Source organism: Poromitra crassiceps (assembly GCF_964638095.1).
Source record: "Poromitra crassiceps genome assembly, chromosome: 14".
Classification (NCBI taxonomy): domain Eukaryota; kingdom Metazoa; phylum Chordata; class Actinopteri; order Beryciformes; family Melamphaidae; genus Poromitra; species Poromitra crassiceps.
The window spans coordinates 30,294,352-30,311,507 of NC_139633.1; the positions used below are offsets into that span (position 1 = coordinate 30,294,352).

The window sequence follows — 17,156 nt, forward strand, 5'->3', positions numbered from 1 at the left end:
ATAAGAAACAAATGGCCAATTTGATGCACAAGACTTCTAATAAAGAAAACGTCAAATTCATAGTAAAATATTTTGTGCTTCCAGGCCATGCTGTGTATGCATTCACACATCTTGAAACCAAAAACAGGCTTTGTGGGGACAACACAACTCGAATTTTCCACAAACTACTTCTTCTACTCAAACACAGAGAAAAGGTTAGTTAAACACTGAGTGAAGGTGGGTTGTGGGGACGCCGTGAGTGTCCAGATTACAGTGATGTGAAGATTATCTTGCTGAACACAAATGACCACGCCCATAAACTTTTGTTAACAACAGACCTTATTTGATGCATTTAAGGTAAGTCCCCATGTTAAATCCCCAGAGACCTTCTGCTGACGAACCCAAGTGCTACTTCTGGACTCATTCCTGCGGTGCTCTATAGATACTAGGCAGTAAAAAAGGTTAAACTTTTGAGATTAAAGTCAGAATTCTCAGATTAAAGTCAGAATTCTGCAGGGGGAAAGAAGCATAGTGTGTGACATCACTGACAATATCACTGATGATATTATCGATGGTGCACCGGAATTTGAATGTCTGGGGTCCCTAGATTTGTGTGACGTCAAAGTAGGGTCACGAGCCAAAAAAGGTTGTGAACCCCTGGGGTACAGTAACATCTTCCATCTTCATCACCAACACTGCCCTGCAGGGCTGTGTGCTGTGCCCTTTCCTGTACATACTCTCCACCAACGACTGCACCAGCCCCTCACCCATCATCACATACATCAAATACTCTGATGACACGGCCATACTTGCACTCCTCAACAACAATAACTCTGTTACAGCCTACCAGCACTCCATATCCCACTTCACACAATGGTGCACAGATAAATGTGGTTCTAAAGTAAGTTCAGTCTGGAAAACTATAATATGCATTTTACACTTCCTTAGTTCACTACTTATTTCCCCACCCTTCAATCTACTCACAAGCTCAAAATAAGATGTCAATTTCCGGGTTTCAATTGAATAATCAGCTGTTTGCTGCCTAGTCTCTTTCAACCATAGTGTCACCTCACTGCTCACATCACCTCTCACCCCACACTCCTCCAGTGTAAGCCTATCACATTGCTTCTCACCCCCATCGTAAGCCAATCGCTTGGCAGCGGTCTCCTTAAATCTGTTTTTCTGTCTCATTCAGTCTCTCAACACCGCTGCTGTCAGTCTCGCACCCTCCTCCTCACCCTCTCCTCCCGGTCATCGCAGACCTATCAGATTCTCCAGTCGGAAGAGTCTCATCATGAGTCTCAGAAGGAGATCACCAGCACCACCAGTATCTAGACTCCTCAGGGGGATATATCTGGATGCTGCTTTGGGCTGATGCAGCTCTCTCAAGATCTCCCTGCGGTGTCTAACCGCCAAAGACTAATAACAATACCTTATTCTCATCATACGTTCTGTAATGCATGATTCACTTTATTGTAATAAATATTATTGTATTCATTCTTTGGTCTCTAGTCTCTCCTGATTGAACTACCTCCAGCTCAATCATTGTTATCAAGACAGAGGAAATGATCATCACAAACTCCAGCTCACACCATACACCCAACATGCATCAATAATGAAACTGTTGAACTGGTTAACTCCTTCAAATATCTCCGGCTCACCCTGGACAATAAACTCAGTTTTGATCAACACACCACTGACATCCAAAAACACAGCCAGCAAAGACTCTCTGCCATAAGCAAACTATATAAGAGCCTCTGTCGCTCCTCACCTTCTGTCACTACTGTATAAAAGCATCATCCAACCCATCCTGCTCTACTGCTCACCCTGCTTCTTCACCATGCTAACATCCAACCCATCCTACTCTACTGCTCACCCTGCATCTTCACCATGCTAACATCCAACCCATCCTGTTCTACTGCTCACCCTGCTTCTTCACCATGCTAACATCCAACCCATCCTGCTCTACTGCTCACCCTGCATCTTCACCATGCTAACATCCAACCCATCCTGTTCTACTGCTCACCCTGCATCTTCACCATGCTAACATCCAACCCATCCTGTTCTACTGCTCACCCTGCATCTTCACCATGCTAACATCCAACCCATCCTGCTCTACTGCTCACCCTGCTTCTTCACCATGCTAACATCCAACCCATCCTACTCTACTGCTCACCCTGCTTCTTCACCATGCTAACATCCACAACCCACAATTCAATTCATACAGTATGTATGTTATGTGTGTGTGTGTGTGTGTGTGTGTGTGTGTGTGTGTGTGTGTGTGTGTTTGTAGCTACTGCTGTATGTATGTATGTACTGTATCTATGTATCTATGTATTTACATATTTATGTGAGGCTGGAGTGCAAGCTGTGAAAACAAATTTCCCTCAAGGTACAATAAAGCATTGTATTGTAATGCAGTATATGTGGGAAAAGTGACTGCCAACTGAAGTGATCTTGGTCAATACTGCACCAATTTCAAAAATGTCTGTTCACATTACTTAGTTATCAATAAAAAGAGGGTCTAGGGTGAAAAATACAGAAATTCTTCTTTAAGCCTTTCAAACTAATAATGTGAAATTTAAGGGTGTTGTATCTCAATATAGGCCTAGTGGGACAATTGTCAATTGACAATTGTGATTTATTTATTTATTTATTTATTTATTTATTTATTTATGTATGTATTTATGTATTTATTTATTTTTTATTTTATTTTTTTATTTAATATAATTTTTTATTTATTTCACTAAGAGTGGTTAAAATGTCTTTCAGCCAAATGTATTGAAGTTAGCGCAGTCATTTCCCCTCTCTCTCTCTCTCTCTCTCTCTCAAGAGAGAGGGGAAAATGGCCACGCTTCTCCACCAAAGCCCCTTTAAGAAATATAGCATATCAACAGTACTACTCTCTGTAAAAACTCAACTCTAGAAACACCAGATCAAAGTTGTCATATGTAGATAGTCTTCTTGACAATTCGGCATCAATATAATCCATTAAGATCAACTGTATTCCATAGGAACTTGACGTTTTGTCCGTTCAACTCTGCTCATTCTGCTAAACGGAGCAAAGCCAGCCTTCTCAAACTAAAACTAACGTTTTACAATATTATGCTGGGCAGACCTCTGCATTTGTTAAATTGTGAAACATGTCAATTTATGTTAACCTTAACATGAATTCAAACTCACTCACCTTGAAGTCACGATTTCTGTCTTTGAGGTGCTTCAAAGTTGGAAATGTTTGCTCCGTCCATTGGTATCGAGGATAAACTGCAATGGCACTGGCACAGGATGTCAAAGTCAGTAGACAGACAGAGAGCAGAAACCACAGTGTGTTCGGGTGACTTCCTCCTGTAGAGACTGCTCAGTGCTCACACGTGCCACCTGGCGGCTCTTTTGTGCAATGCAGCTGCTGGTGAAAAAGGGAGGGGGGAATTCACCCTAATTACTCCGGGAGGTCGCGGCAGCATGCAGCAGGCCGCTGCACCGCAGCAGGCCGCTGCACCACCGCAGCATCCATTCCTCATAGATAGTGTAACGTCTGTAGCACTCTGGCACTCCACAATCTGGCAGCACTAATAATACATGTCAAACATGACATCATAATGTCCTCATCAACATCATCTTAGAAAAGGTTCATTTTGGCCACAAATAGAAATAGCACACTTAACCCTATCATTCAGATTCCCAAGCATCAAATACAATTGGAAAGACTTCATATAAATCATTTTCACTTTGTTGAATACAAAAATACAATGCTGCTGGTACCTGACTTTTCCTAAAAGTGTCTGTATTGTCATTTAACATAGTTTTTTTATATGAATTACACAAAAGGCAAAGAACATTTGATCAGCTTTTACCGAAAGACCATAGGCGGTCATTTTGATCTCACTGAGTTCTAGATCCATTTCTTTGTCTATATTTTCACATGTTGGTGTTGTTTTATCTTTTTTTTTATATATCTTAACAATATCAATAAATGCATTAATCTCTCAATTGGGTATTTATCATGAGAGATTATTATAGAGTTTGGAATCTAGTGGTCAAAATGACCACTTACAGTCATTCTAGTTACATGTATGGAATTCTGGTCCTTCTAGTGTAAACCCATTCAGATTTCAAAGCATCAAATACAATTGGAAAGACTTCATACAAATCATATCAAATCCTACAGTCATAGAGTCACACAACACAATTCCACATGGTTCATGTATCAAATATGTGTAATATGTCCTGGATCCTTACCTGGTCAACTCACATCCAGGTCAACATACTTTGTGTGTTCATCTGTCGAGAAACACGGACAGACTTCAGTCCTGCTGTGATCTGATCTGAGGCTGATGTCGGTGCCAACATCATAACTTCACTGCTAAAGTCTATAAGTGTCAGTATCACTCAGTCTAAACCAAGTCTGAGGAGGTCAGATAAACTACAGATCAGATTAGGAGATGTGGCTTTAATGTGTCCAAAAGTGCCATCTACAGTAAAATAAGAGTAGTCCTAATCCAGAAACATAATGCATGGAGCTGGGCTAATGACCACATTTCACTATGAAATATAATTTTATCAAATGAAATAATAATATGATTATGATTGTTATTTTAGTATCAAATTCACTTTTATCAAATAAAATGATGATTATGTTCGCTATTTTAGTATCAAATAGACTTTTATCAAATTAAATATGATATGATTATGATCGCTATTTTAGTATAGACTTTTATCCAGTGGCGTACCGTCCGGGCCTTCTAGGTATTCAGTGAATACCCAAGAAGAAATGGGAAAGAAAATAATTTCCCCCCTAATAAATTATTTGTATTTGTTATTTATTAGTTTTTATTCGCTGAACAACAGTAATAATGTCCCTAAATTGTTATGATCTCGGACTCACTTTGTTTCAGCAAATATGGGGTTAAAATAGCACCAGCCTCCACTGGCAAATGGGAGTTGATTGACAGCAAGCCAACAACCCTTCGTGAAGACCCGATTCTAGTCATGACATGGGGACGACAATTTTGATGACAGGTGTTTTAACCAATCAGAATTCCATTGAGTTGTGGAGTTGGCCAATCACAATTAGTTGAGTTGTGGGTGGGATATTTATCAGGCATTCGCGAATACAAACCAACCAGGAGACGAGACGAACGAGAAGGAGGGAGGAGTTTATGATGATGTGGCTTCTTTGTGTGAAAGGAGGAAATGGCAGCGCTCGTTTTCAAAGGATTTCTGGAGCTGTCCAGCTACAAAAATATCAGATTTTCGCCATTTCCAGGGTAGCAACTGGGAACTTTACGCTTCGTTTACATGCAGTTCGGCACGAGATGCTCTATATTACTGCTGTGTGTTCGGAGGGCTTGCTTGTTGCTTTTCGCGAGGATGGGTTTTGTCATCAAGTGAACATCATTGGTAAGTTATATTTTTTTGTTATTGCTGTCGGTGCGTGGGCAGGGGGAGCCACCCGCGGGTTTTTGACTTGAGTTCATTGTGCTTTCTGTGTATTGAGCTAATTGTTAAAACTGGTTCGGTTCGCCACTGCTCTCAGGTGTTTCTGCTGTCAAGAGTGCGGGCATGTGGCTGCTGTGTGTAGTGGAAAGGAAAAGTGTGGCAGGTGAGGAAAGGATGAGTGTTGTGAAGAGAGGTGCACTGAGAAAGAGCAAGCTAAGTGCTTCCACTGTGAGGGAAATCACTTAACGGGGTCTTTTCAGTGTCCAAGGAGAAAGAAAGAGAAGTGAATAGGATCAGAGAAACTAGGGGAATGTGTCGTATGCAGAAGATGCTAAGAGAAGGTAGGGTGGTTGTGCAGAAGGAACCGGAGGAGAACGCGTAAACAGAACGTTATCTTCATGGAAATGAAGACATTTTTGGCATTCATTGCCATGGTGATAAACTGTGCTGTTGATATGACGGTGGTGCTGGACACTGCCAGGAGGTGTTTGGATGTGGTGGATATAACTGGAAAAGATTGAGACAATAAACTGCATTTGATCAAACTCAGACAAATGAGTCTGGCTGACAGAATGGACAATATAATTGGAACACTTTGGCTGAGCATTGTTTTTGGTTTTTCACACTGTAAATAGATGACTGTGAAACTGCTAACATTCAGAAGGTGGCGGTAATGCACAAAAAGCTATTTGCCAACTGCCATTAAACATCAGAAGAAGAAGAAACTTGACTTTGTTTGTTTTGCTTCCATGTGTTTACAAGGTAAATAAAATAAGCTATTGACAGGACGTAAATATATGTTCAAGTGCAACTTGTTGGCTCTGACACAGGTGATGTGAGGCCAGTGTTGGGGAGTATTTCTACATGTAGCTCAAGTAACTACCGTAAATTCCGGACTATAAGGCGCACCGGTATATAAGCCGCAGCACCAAAATTGACTGTTTTTTACATATATAAGCCGCACCGGACTATAAGCCGCGGGTGTTTTGATGTTTAATTACCATATGTAAGGGTTCGTGCACAGAGAGGAATGTCGGGAAAGAGATGGCTGTTTGGGGAAGCTCCCATTTATTAACATTTCAACAAAACAAAACAAAAGTCAGGTCACTAATCCCCAGACAAAATCACACAACAATAGGCTATATGTGCAGCAAACGGCTGTAACCAGAGAAGTCAAGTCACTAATCCTCGTCTTCCTCTTCTTCCTGCGTACTGAAACCACCAAAGTCCTCATCTTCAGTGTCGGAAACGAACAGGTTCAGGGTGGCTTCGTCAACCACTCTCCTCTCTCCTTCATTGTCACTCAAAACCAACGAACTCCTCTTCGTCACTGTCGGCATCGAACAGCCTCTGAAGCCTCTGACGGCCCTCAGCGCCAGCTGTGGCGGCGTCATCCTCTTCATCCCGCAGCAGTCCAGCGTTTTGGAACCCGTTGGTGATTGTGGATGTTTTCACACTCCTATAATATTCCGTGATCTTCCTTTGTGTGAATTCGCCGAAGTTTGTGATTTTCTCCTGGTAGTCGGGAGGGAGTTGTTCAGTAGTTCTCGCCCGGACGGACAGTCCCTTTCGTCTCATGAATCGGAAGCACCAAGATGGGCCACCTATGAAATGTTCAATTTTCATTTCGGTGGCGACTGTTTTGGCCTTCAGTCGGATCTGCACCGTGGAAACGCCTCGGCCGTCTGCTCTCTGGGTCAACACCCAATCTTCAAGGGAATCTTCAAGTTCGGGCCATCTGCTTTTATGACCTCTGAAGGACTTTTTGGTCTTCTTGCACTGAGACAGTTCCTCCTGCTGCACCTTCCAACGCCTCACCATTGACTCGTCGATGCCCAGGTTACGCGCTGCTGCTCTGTTTCCCTCTTTTAATGCGAGATTGACTGCTTTCAACTTGAAAGCTGCGTCGTGTGAATTTCTGCGTACCTTCCCCATGGTAAGTGAGAGAGTGTTGCTTCTACTGCTCGTCTTGTTGTGAATATTCCTTGATCTTCCTTTGTGTGAATTCGCCGAAGTTTGTGATTTTCTCCTGGTAGTTGGGGGAGGGAGTTGTTGGCCGAGTGGCCATTTGCTTACCGTAATTACCATATGTAAGGGGTCACGCACAGAGGGGATTGTCGGGAAAGAGATGGCTGTTTGAGGAAGCTCCCATTTACCGTATTACCGTAACATTTCAACAAAACAACATAACACAACACCACCTTTGTTTATTTGTTTATTATAGTGTGGTGAAAAGAGGGCAAGAGAGGAAATTAAAACAGAAGTGGATTTATAGTTAGAAAGAGTGCTAAAAAAGAGATTTTATTTGTATTTTTTTTTTTTTTCTGAAAAAATCCATAGATAAGCCGCACCGTTATATAAGCCGCAGGGCCAAAAAACGGGGAAAAAGCCGCGGCTTATAGTCCGGAATTTACGGTACAAATCTCAGTACATTTCACCATGATTACAGAGTAGATATTAAATATAGTTTTCCTCACATCATGTGGTTGATATTTAAAACACAAAGGGTCAGTTTCCCTCCTGTCCCTTTTCTTCTTCCTTTTCTCCTCCTCTTCATCACTTCTGTCATTTGTAAGACACCCCCCCCCCCCCCTCCCCATCCCATTCACCAGGAACATCTCATCACTGGTCCTCACTAGTACTTTCCTTCATACTGCTGTTGGCTAGGGTAGGTAACTGGTGATTTGTGTCTTGTTTATTAGTTTGTTAGCCTGTTAGCTTGTTTTATTCTGGATTGGGCTTCTAAATGTGTTTTTCCTCGGATTTTGGCACAAGGGATAGTAACATCTTGTCCTGTGTATTAATTAATACTAAAGCTAGCTTAGGCTAGTGACTGTTGTGAATAGTGCAGCTGACAACTAGGGAAAGACCTAGTGACAGCATGGAAAGACAGCTGACAGGAGGGATTAGACCCCACCGGGGCTGCAATGGGTTAGCTGCTCATTGTGGCAGTAGCCAAGGCCAATAGGCCATTGGTTACACCCAAACTTGCTACGAAACAGAATTATGAAAAAACACCCCTAGAGTCTGCGAGAGCGGGGGCGGAAGATGACTCACCTATGGTTGACACGGTTATTGACTCTGGAACGGACTTGACTATGAGTAGGGAAAACATGTCAGTGGAAGCCACTAGTTCAGATGTAGATGGAAAGAAGCGTCAGGTTTGCTTGTGTGGCTGGCAGAAGGTAACAACTTTGAGGGGCCTTAGAATCCATCAAGGCAGGAAGAGGTGCTTGGTAGAGGGAACACAGGGACCCCGCATTGATAATTATTTCTTAAGAAGTTTATCAAGTCAGTCGGGTGAAGTCCAGCGACAGGAAGTAACCCACAGCTCGCAGGACATCAGCACCCCTGATGTTGAGGCAGGTCCTAGCACCGAGGAAAGCAGAGAGGCCAGCCAGCCAAAAAGGGAGAAGATTAGCGGTCAGAAGCCTAGAGTTAAGTGGCCAGGTGCAGCGGAAAGTAGGAAGTGGGAAGATATCAATAGTGATTTGGTTAGGATGTTAGAGAAGCTTAAAGGAACTGCTGAGAGTAAGTTGGAGAAAATGGGAGATTGTATTTATGATTATGGTAAGGAAAGGTTTGGCGTCTTTGAGAAAAGGAAGAAACTAGAGGGTGAGGTAGTTAAATCTAGGCGCCAACAAGAGATAGATAGACTTATCCAGGAGAGAAGACAGCTTAAGAGGCAGTGGAGGAAAGCTACAGAGGTTGAGAAGGAAGGCATTGATTGCTTGCAGTCAGATGTGAGGGATCGGTTGGCAGTTTTAAGAAGAGCAGAGAGCATTAGGAAAAATAGGAAAAAGAAAGAGCGAGCTAGAATAGCATTCTATAAGGATCCATTTAGATTTGTGAAGTCATTGTTTAGTAAGGAAAAGAATGGTAGCCTTATGGTACCTAAGCAGAAGCTTGAGGAATATTTGGAGGAGGTTCACAAAGATAGGGAAAGGTTTAGAGAGATGACAGTCCCAGCTGATATTCCACCTATTGGTGAAATAGAGAGCCAGTGTGATGATAGCCCACCAAGGTGGAAAGAAGTTCAAGAAGTAGTGAGACGTGCAAGGGCCTCTTCAGCCCCGGGTCCTAATGGAGTCCCCTACCGGCTGTATAAGAGTGCTCCAGATGTGTTGCAGTTTCTATGGAAGCTGATGAAGGTAGTCTGGAAGAAGCAGGTTATTCCTAAGGCATGGCGTAGAGCAGGGGGAATCTTCATTCCTAAAGAAAGGGACTCGTTAGAGATAAGTCAGTTTAGACCTATCAGTCTACTTAATGTTGAAGGGAAGGTTTTCTTTAGTGTTGTGGCACAGAGGCTGTCTAGTTATCTAGAAAAGAATAGGCTAATAGATACTTCGGTGCAAAAGGCTGGAATTCCCGGCTTCTCCGGGTGCTTAGAGCACACCAGCATGATCTGGCACCAAATCCAGTCAGCTAGGCGTGAGAAGAGAGACCTGCATGTAGTATTCTTGGACCTGGCTAATGCTTTCGGGTCAGTGCCGCATAGTCTGTTATGGGAGGCCTTTGATTTCTTTAGAGTGCCAGGTAGTATAAAGAGCTTAGTTAAAGCCTACTTCTTAGATATTCAACTCTGCTTTACCACAGCAGAGTACACTACAGCTTGGCAGCAGCTGGAGATAGGCATTATGGCAGGGTGTACAATTTCCCCATTAGCTTTTACCATGGCAATGGAGATCATTATTAGGGCTTCAAAATGGGTAGTGGGTGGAGAAAGGCTGCAGGGAGGGCTGCGGCTCCCTCCAATTAGGGCATACATGGATGACATGACGACTATGACGTCAACCGCTCCATGTACTAGCAGATTGTTGGATAAGTTAAATAGTAATCTGCAGTGGGCTAGAATGAAAGTGAAGCCAAGTAAGTCCAGGAGTATTTCAATCATTAAAGGGAGGGTAGTAGGTAAGAAGTTTGTTATAAATGATGAGGTGGTGCCTACAGTGTTAGAGAAACCAGTCAAGAGTTTGGGAAGATGGTATGATGCAAGTCTCAGTGATAAGGGACAGTTTGAGGAGGTGAGGCAGGAAATGATTCAAGGTATTTCAAGTATAGACAAGTCAGGGCTCCCAGGAAAGTTAAAGTTGTGGTGTTTGCAGTTTGGATTGTTGCCTCGGTTGATGTGGCCACTGACAGTGTATGAGGTTCCCCTTTCAAAGGTAGAAAAGCTAGAAAGGATGATTAACTCATTCATTAGAAAATGGCTCGGAGTCCCACGCTGCCTAAGCAGTGTAGCCTTATATGGGAAAGGCATATTGGAATTGCCATTATCTAGCCTGACAGAGGAGTTCAAGTGTGCTAAGGTTAGACTGGAAATGACTCTGACTCAGTCAAAGGATCCAGTGGTTAGGAGTGTAGCGCCCACAGTTAAAACAGGGAGGAAGTAGAACCCAAAGGAGGCAGTACAGCAAGCACAGTCAGCTCTTAGACACAGGGATATCATAGGTCAGGTGCAGCATGGGCGTGGAGGCTTAGGGTTGTGCATAGGGAAACCTGTGTGGAACAAGGCATCAGTAATAGAAAAGAGGAAGATGGTAGTTGAAGAAGTACATAGGCAAGAGGAGGCAGTAAGATGTACTAAGGCAGTGTCGCAGGCAAAGCAAGGACAGTGGGTGAACTGGGAGAGTGTAGAGAAGAGAAAGTTGAAGTGGAGAGAGTTGTGGAGCATGGAGGCCAGCAGAATTAGATTTATTCTAGGGGCTACTTATGATGTGCTGCCATCTCCCCAGAACTTAAATCAGTGGTTGGGCGAGGATGGTGCCTGCCCGTTGTGTTCTAGTGTATGTACATTGAGGCATATACTGTCAGGGTGTAAGGTCAGTCTCTCCCAGGGGCGATACACCTGGCGTCACAACCAGGTGTTGAAATGTTTGGCAGCTGCAGTTGAGGAAAAGCGGCTAGAAGTAAATTCTCTAGTTGCTAGCAAAGAGAATAGACAGATCAAATTTGTACGTGAGGGAGAAAAGATTAGACCAATTAAGGTCAGGCACAAGTTAGGGCAGCTAAGTGTAGGTGGAGCCTGGGAAATGAGGGTTGACTTGAATGAACAGCTAGTCATCCCAGCATATATAGTTAGCACCCGGCTACGTCCGGACTTGTTACTGTGGTCTGAGGTAGAGAAGAGAGTTTATTTTATCGAACTCACAGTCCCGTGGGAAGATCGAGTTGAGGAGGCTTATGAGCGCAAGAAAGCTAGGTATGCTGAAATGGCAGCAGAGGCAGAGCAGCGAGGTTGGAGGGCTCGAGTGCGGCCTGTAGAGGTGGGCTGCCGTGGTTTTGTGGCAAAGTCCGTTATTGCCTTACTAACTGAGTTGGGCATTCGGGGACGGAGCCTGAAACTTGCGGTTAGCAACATGTCTCAGGCAGCAGAACGAGCAAGTGAATGGCTGTGGATAAGGAGGAAACATGCTAGCTGGGGAGCTCGCTAAGGTCAGATTGATTGTTTGTTGTTGGTCATGATTAACGGTCCGCATCAACAGGGCTGAATCATTGACAGTGGTGGTGTAGTTAGGGATTGTTTGTTGTTGGTCATGATTAACGGTCCGCATCAACAGGGCTGAATCATTGACGGTGGTGGTGTAGTTAGGGATTGTTTGTTGGTCATGATTAACGGTCCGCATCAACAGGGCTGAATCATTGACAGTGGTGGTGTAGTTAGGGATTGTTTGTTGGTGGTCATGATTAACGGTCCGCATCAACAGGGCTGAATCATTGACGGTGGTGGTGTAGTCAGGAATGTCATACCGAATCGACCTGGATAGCTAGGCTTAGATAGTGAGGTAATATGCAGTTGTGCGGTGGTAGCATGGAGGGGGGTGTTTCCAGGACGCTGGATTACACCGTTAAGCCTTCTTGAGGTGTCGTGGGCCTAACTTAACGAAACGTCGGTGAAGGAAGGTGCCCACTTGAAAACCCCAATGACATGCTTCATACTGCTGTTGGCTAGGGTAGGTAACTGGTGATTTGTGTCTTGTTTATTAGTTTGTTAGCCTGTTAGCTTGTTTTATTCTGGATTGGGCTTCTAAATGTGTTTTTCCTCGGATTTTGGCACAAGGGATAGTAACATCTTGTCCTGTGTATTAATTAATAATTCCTGTTCTCGCCACTAGAGTGTGCTGTTTATCCATATTTCACAAGGTCTGACTGTTTCACTTATCACACCATCATTGCCAAGAATCACAATACAGTAGCACTTATTCTCAAGTTAAAAAATCTATTCCTCTCTTTTTAGAAGAAAAGCTAGTTCAAGGGTGGTCAATTATTTTTCGGGGCCACATGAGAAACCCCGACTGTCGCCGAGGGCCAAGAAAATGTGTCATGCCGTAACCTCTAATTTTATCACTAGATTAAATGATAGAAAACATCCTGTGCACTTATTCTTCATCATTTATTATATTGAAAATCACTCCAAACAGCCAGTTTAGGTCATTTGATTTGATGATTTAGCCTCATAAATAGTGTGGTTTGTCTTAGACCTCCCGGGCCAGACAGAACCATCATGAGGGATCCTTCTGGCCCTCCAGCCACATAATGGCCAGGTCTGCTCTAGTTCAGCTTCCTCTCCCTCTCTTTCACCTGACAGCAGCAACGTGTATTTTGTGTGTGTACTGTACAGTAAGGATGTGTGTGTGTGTGTGTGTGTGTGTGTGTGTGTGTGTGTGTGTGTGTGTGTGTGTGATCCTGTACAGAGTGAACCATCATTAGCTGCATGTGTTTGGTCACAGTAGCTGCGTTTACATCCACACCTTTTCTTCAATCTGATTGAAATCAATGGCTTTGAAGGAGATGTGATTGAATATGATCTGGTGTTGACATGCGTCCAGAGCACCGATCTGATTGAACAGTGACGTGTGCAAAAGTGAAGAATACAACTTGACATCATTAGGTAATTAGAGCAATTAGCTAATTAAAAAACTAGCGCCCGCACGGTGCTCTTTACACCCCCTGAATGTTTCAGCCTGATGGCAGGTAACACAGCAGGCACGTGCAGAGCGGGGTGCTAGAGGTGCCTGAGCACCTGCCCATTTTCCCCTGATGCCCAAAGTGCCTCTCTCCCCCTCCCCCCCCCCCTTTTTTTTTTTTTTACAGTGAAGGCGTGCCCAGCACCCTTCAAGAATAACTTTAACTTTAACAATAAATAACAATTTAGCAATAAATAAAATGTCTGGCCAGTTTACACATGTTGACCTTTCAACCGGAAGTTAAGTAATCGTCTGCATGACGATTGCTTAACGTAATGTGACGATTCGCCTAGGGTCAAACGTTGATACAATCACATTCACTTGGCTATCCTACTTTACTTTACTTTATTTGTTTATTTGGGAGGGACAAGCATAATTAATTAACACGTTGAAACATGTAAAATGATACAAGTGTAAAAATTGCCGGATTTAGCACGAGGCTAGTTTCCATCCGTAGTCCCCTATCCTGCGTCTCTCCTCGTCTCCTGCGCCAATCAGAGGCAGAGATGGTCTCTCCTCATCTCCTGCGCCAATCAGAGGCAGAGATGGGCGGGTCATTCCTTCGCCATCCTGCCCACTGCCCAGCTGCTGAGCCCCCGACTGACTGGCGGATCATCAACAGTGAAACTTAGCCTGTCTGCAGGACACACAACCCCTCCTCCTCTCACTTCCAAGCAGCTTGAAGCAACACCTTCCTGTTTCTAATCTGTTGGTGAGAAAATGGATTCTAGCTTCTGATCGTCCTACACAGCATGCTTTCTGTTTGCTATCTGAACTTGTTAAGGTCAGGGGTCAGTTTCAGCGTGAGCGCGGCAGTTAATTACACACATTTGAATCCTTTATGGGGTCATCCCTATGTTCCCCGGGTCCTATCTTCCCCGCTTTTCCCAAATAGGGTCCTATGTTCCCCGCTATGTTCCCTGGTAGAGGTTAGGTTTTGGGTTAGGGTCTGGGGGAGGTTAGGTTTAGGCGTGGGGGGTGGGAGAGGTTAGGTTTTGGGTTAGGGTCTGGGGGAGGTTAGGTTTAGGGTTAGTGAAAAACAGGGAATATAGAACCCGGGGAACATAGAACCCGGGGAACATAGACATGATCCCTCATTTATTTATGTCCACATAAATACAAGTATGCAAAGGACATAAACACTAATAATGCAATCAGATATTGGGAGTCAGTCAGTTACATAAGTGCCCAAACGGCAACCACAATAATTCCTAGGCTACACATAGGATAACACACAGGATGGTGACAATGGCAGGTGGACAGATACAGTTATACTGTAAGTTAGACCAGTGGTGTAGTCTAGTTTATTGTATGTGGGTATACTGTCAATTTCAGCTTTGAATGAGATATGTTTCCACGGCGGCGGTGGGGGGCTATCAGGGGTTTCCAGGGGATCCCCATCAAATTGATGAATTGTTATTATTTTGTTATTTATTCATTATTATTTCATTTACAAGAAGTAAACACAATTACATATCATTAATGTCATTCACAAGACGTTAGCACAATTGACCTATCGCTAAGCCACGCCCCGAACGCAGACGAGCCAATCCTGGCCCGTGTAGCTCCGCAATACACTCGGACAACGAGAACCGAGAGCTCCATAGAGAAGCATAAGAGAAGCAGAAGAAATGGGGATTCTCCTCTGGTTTTATGGTGTTTCATACAAAATGGTCAAACGATGTGCAAGGGGGTAAATTCAACATTACGAGGTATCCTGGTAGGCCAGGCAATAGATAATAAGAAACTAGTAAACGTAGATCCACTCACATCCACAATTATGCTGTGTCGTCTCCAAGGCAGGTCGATGTGTGGGCAGTATCTCAACAAATCATGAAGAAGAAGCAGGCGGAGGCAGATGTTTTCAGGTCTCAATCGAACAGGGTTTATTCAAATGAAAACTTCAACATACAAAAGGACAAGGTGACTTCTAGCAGGTAATCACCGAGAGAAAAATAAACTAAGTCTTGAGAGAGTTTTAGAAAAGCCTAAGAGGAGAATCTCTAAAAATCTAAAAAAAGTCAGGTTAAGCTCTAGCCTTTCTTGCTCTGCGCTGAGTTAAATAACCTCTCACTTTCTTTAGCCCCTCCTATCTGACTCCACCTCTCCCTCCTATTCTGACCACTCACGGCTCTCCTTTCTCTCCCTCTGTCCAATCAACAGTTTACTGGAAAATGTGTGTGCGTTTGCTCCCCGTGTGTTTCAGTGTGTAAGTCCCTTTGTTTCTCTTCCTGCCATTATCTCACCTTGCATCTTGTCTCCTCCTTTGAACCTTGCCTCAACAAAAGTTGACCATTTGCCTATCACATTCAGGACCTTCTCCCCCCAAAGACCCCCCTTTCTCTAACCTTTCAAGTTCCTTGCCCAGAGCCCCCTCCTCTGCTCCTCTCTGCCCTTAAGACAATACAGCTGCTGTTTTTGTGTGTGTGTGCCTCTCCCTTCCTGCGTTTGAGTGTGTAAAGGTGTGACTTCTTCTGTCTTCCATCCTTTGATAGCAATCAATGCCTTTTGTTCTAATCTTAAGTCTCCTCATTTACTACTCTCTCCCCCCTCCCCAAAGGAGTCGGACTGTCTGGCCTTTGTTCCCTCTGCTCCTAGTTAGTTAAAAGGTCACATGCTAGTCTGTTCTTCATACATCCTAACTTAATATTTAAGAATAAAAGACAACTACAATATACTATAAGACAGTATCACTAATTATGATAGGCAGTGGGCAGCTGATATACCACATGCCCCCCTTGCTAATGAAAAAAATACATTAGCACAAAAAGTCAGATTGTTAACTTACTAAGGGTATGTTTAATACTAGGCTATCCAACTAATCTCTAATCCTAAATCCTATTTTCTTTTCTCTCATTTGTCCTTAAAACATGCCATTTTCACTCAAACAATCCCCATCTCTCCTATTTATTGCTATTTATCATCGATCCTCGATTTGGGATCTTACTTAAATTCCCACACACAGGGATTACTTAAAGTAAGGTAAAACTACTTCATTTTTTTCTTTTAACTCTTAGCTCATTTTGTTCTCAAATAACCTCCTAAGAAGATCAAACATTTCCTCTCTACTTTTCCACATGCTTTGCAAAGAGAAACACTGATCATCTCCCACTTCTTCTCCATCGCTCCAATCATTTTTCTCTTTGCCAAGAATGCATCATTGCAGGATTTTCATAGACATGTCCAATCTCCTTTAAACATTAGTGAGGTATAATCTTCAATTCTGGCCAAATAATCACTCTTTCTAGAAAAAGTGCAAAAAAGACCAGTGAGATTATTACGCCTATTCAAAGCAACCTTCAGCCAATTCGTTGCCATTTCCACATGCATTAAACTCTCTATTTTACGCCAGACTCTTATCATTTGACTATAGCTCTGAGACCTTCAAAAATAAGTCCAATTATAATCAACATTTTCCTATTTACTTACCATCCAAATTGTTGTCAATTCAATTCAAATTAACCTATATCACTAATTTTACAAATCTATATCTACTAGAGAAAATCTCTCTTAACTCATACAGTTTTAGTCTATAATCACAGTTATCAACATTCTTAAACATTTTCTTCCCACTGTTACACACATCAAAAAATATAAAAACCTGTAAATCCAAAAACATAAAAATCTGCAACCTTTAACTTCTTCAGATTCCATTGTGTTCCTCAAAAACCCCTGTTATCTTTTAACCCCCAAAGTTTCCCAAGTCCAGCTCCAGGAGAGTGCCCCCAGTGCTTATCCAGGGTCAATTGTCCATTGTTAAGTCTCTGAGTC

General features: G+C 43.1%; 1 protein-coding gene across 1 annotated transcript in view; it reads right to left on the reverse strand.

Moving 5' to 3' along the window:
- The window catches only part of LOC310789131 (NACHT, LRR and PYD domains-containing protein 3-like), a gene marked incomplete at both ends in the record, with an annotated part of 52,894 nt that overhangs the window by 25,993 nt on the left and 9,745 nt on the right, over nt 1-17,156 (reverse strand). The window lies entirely within an intron of this gene.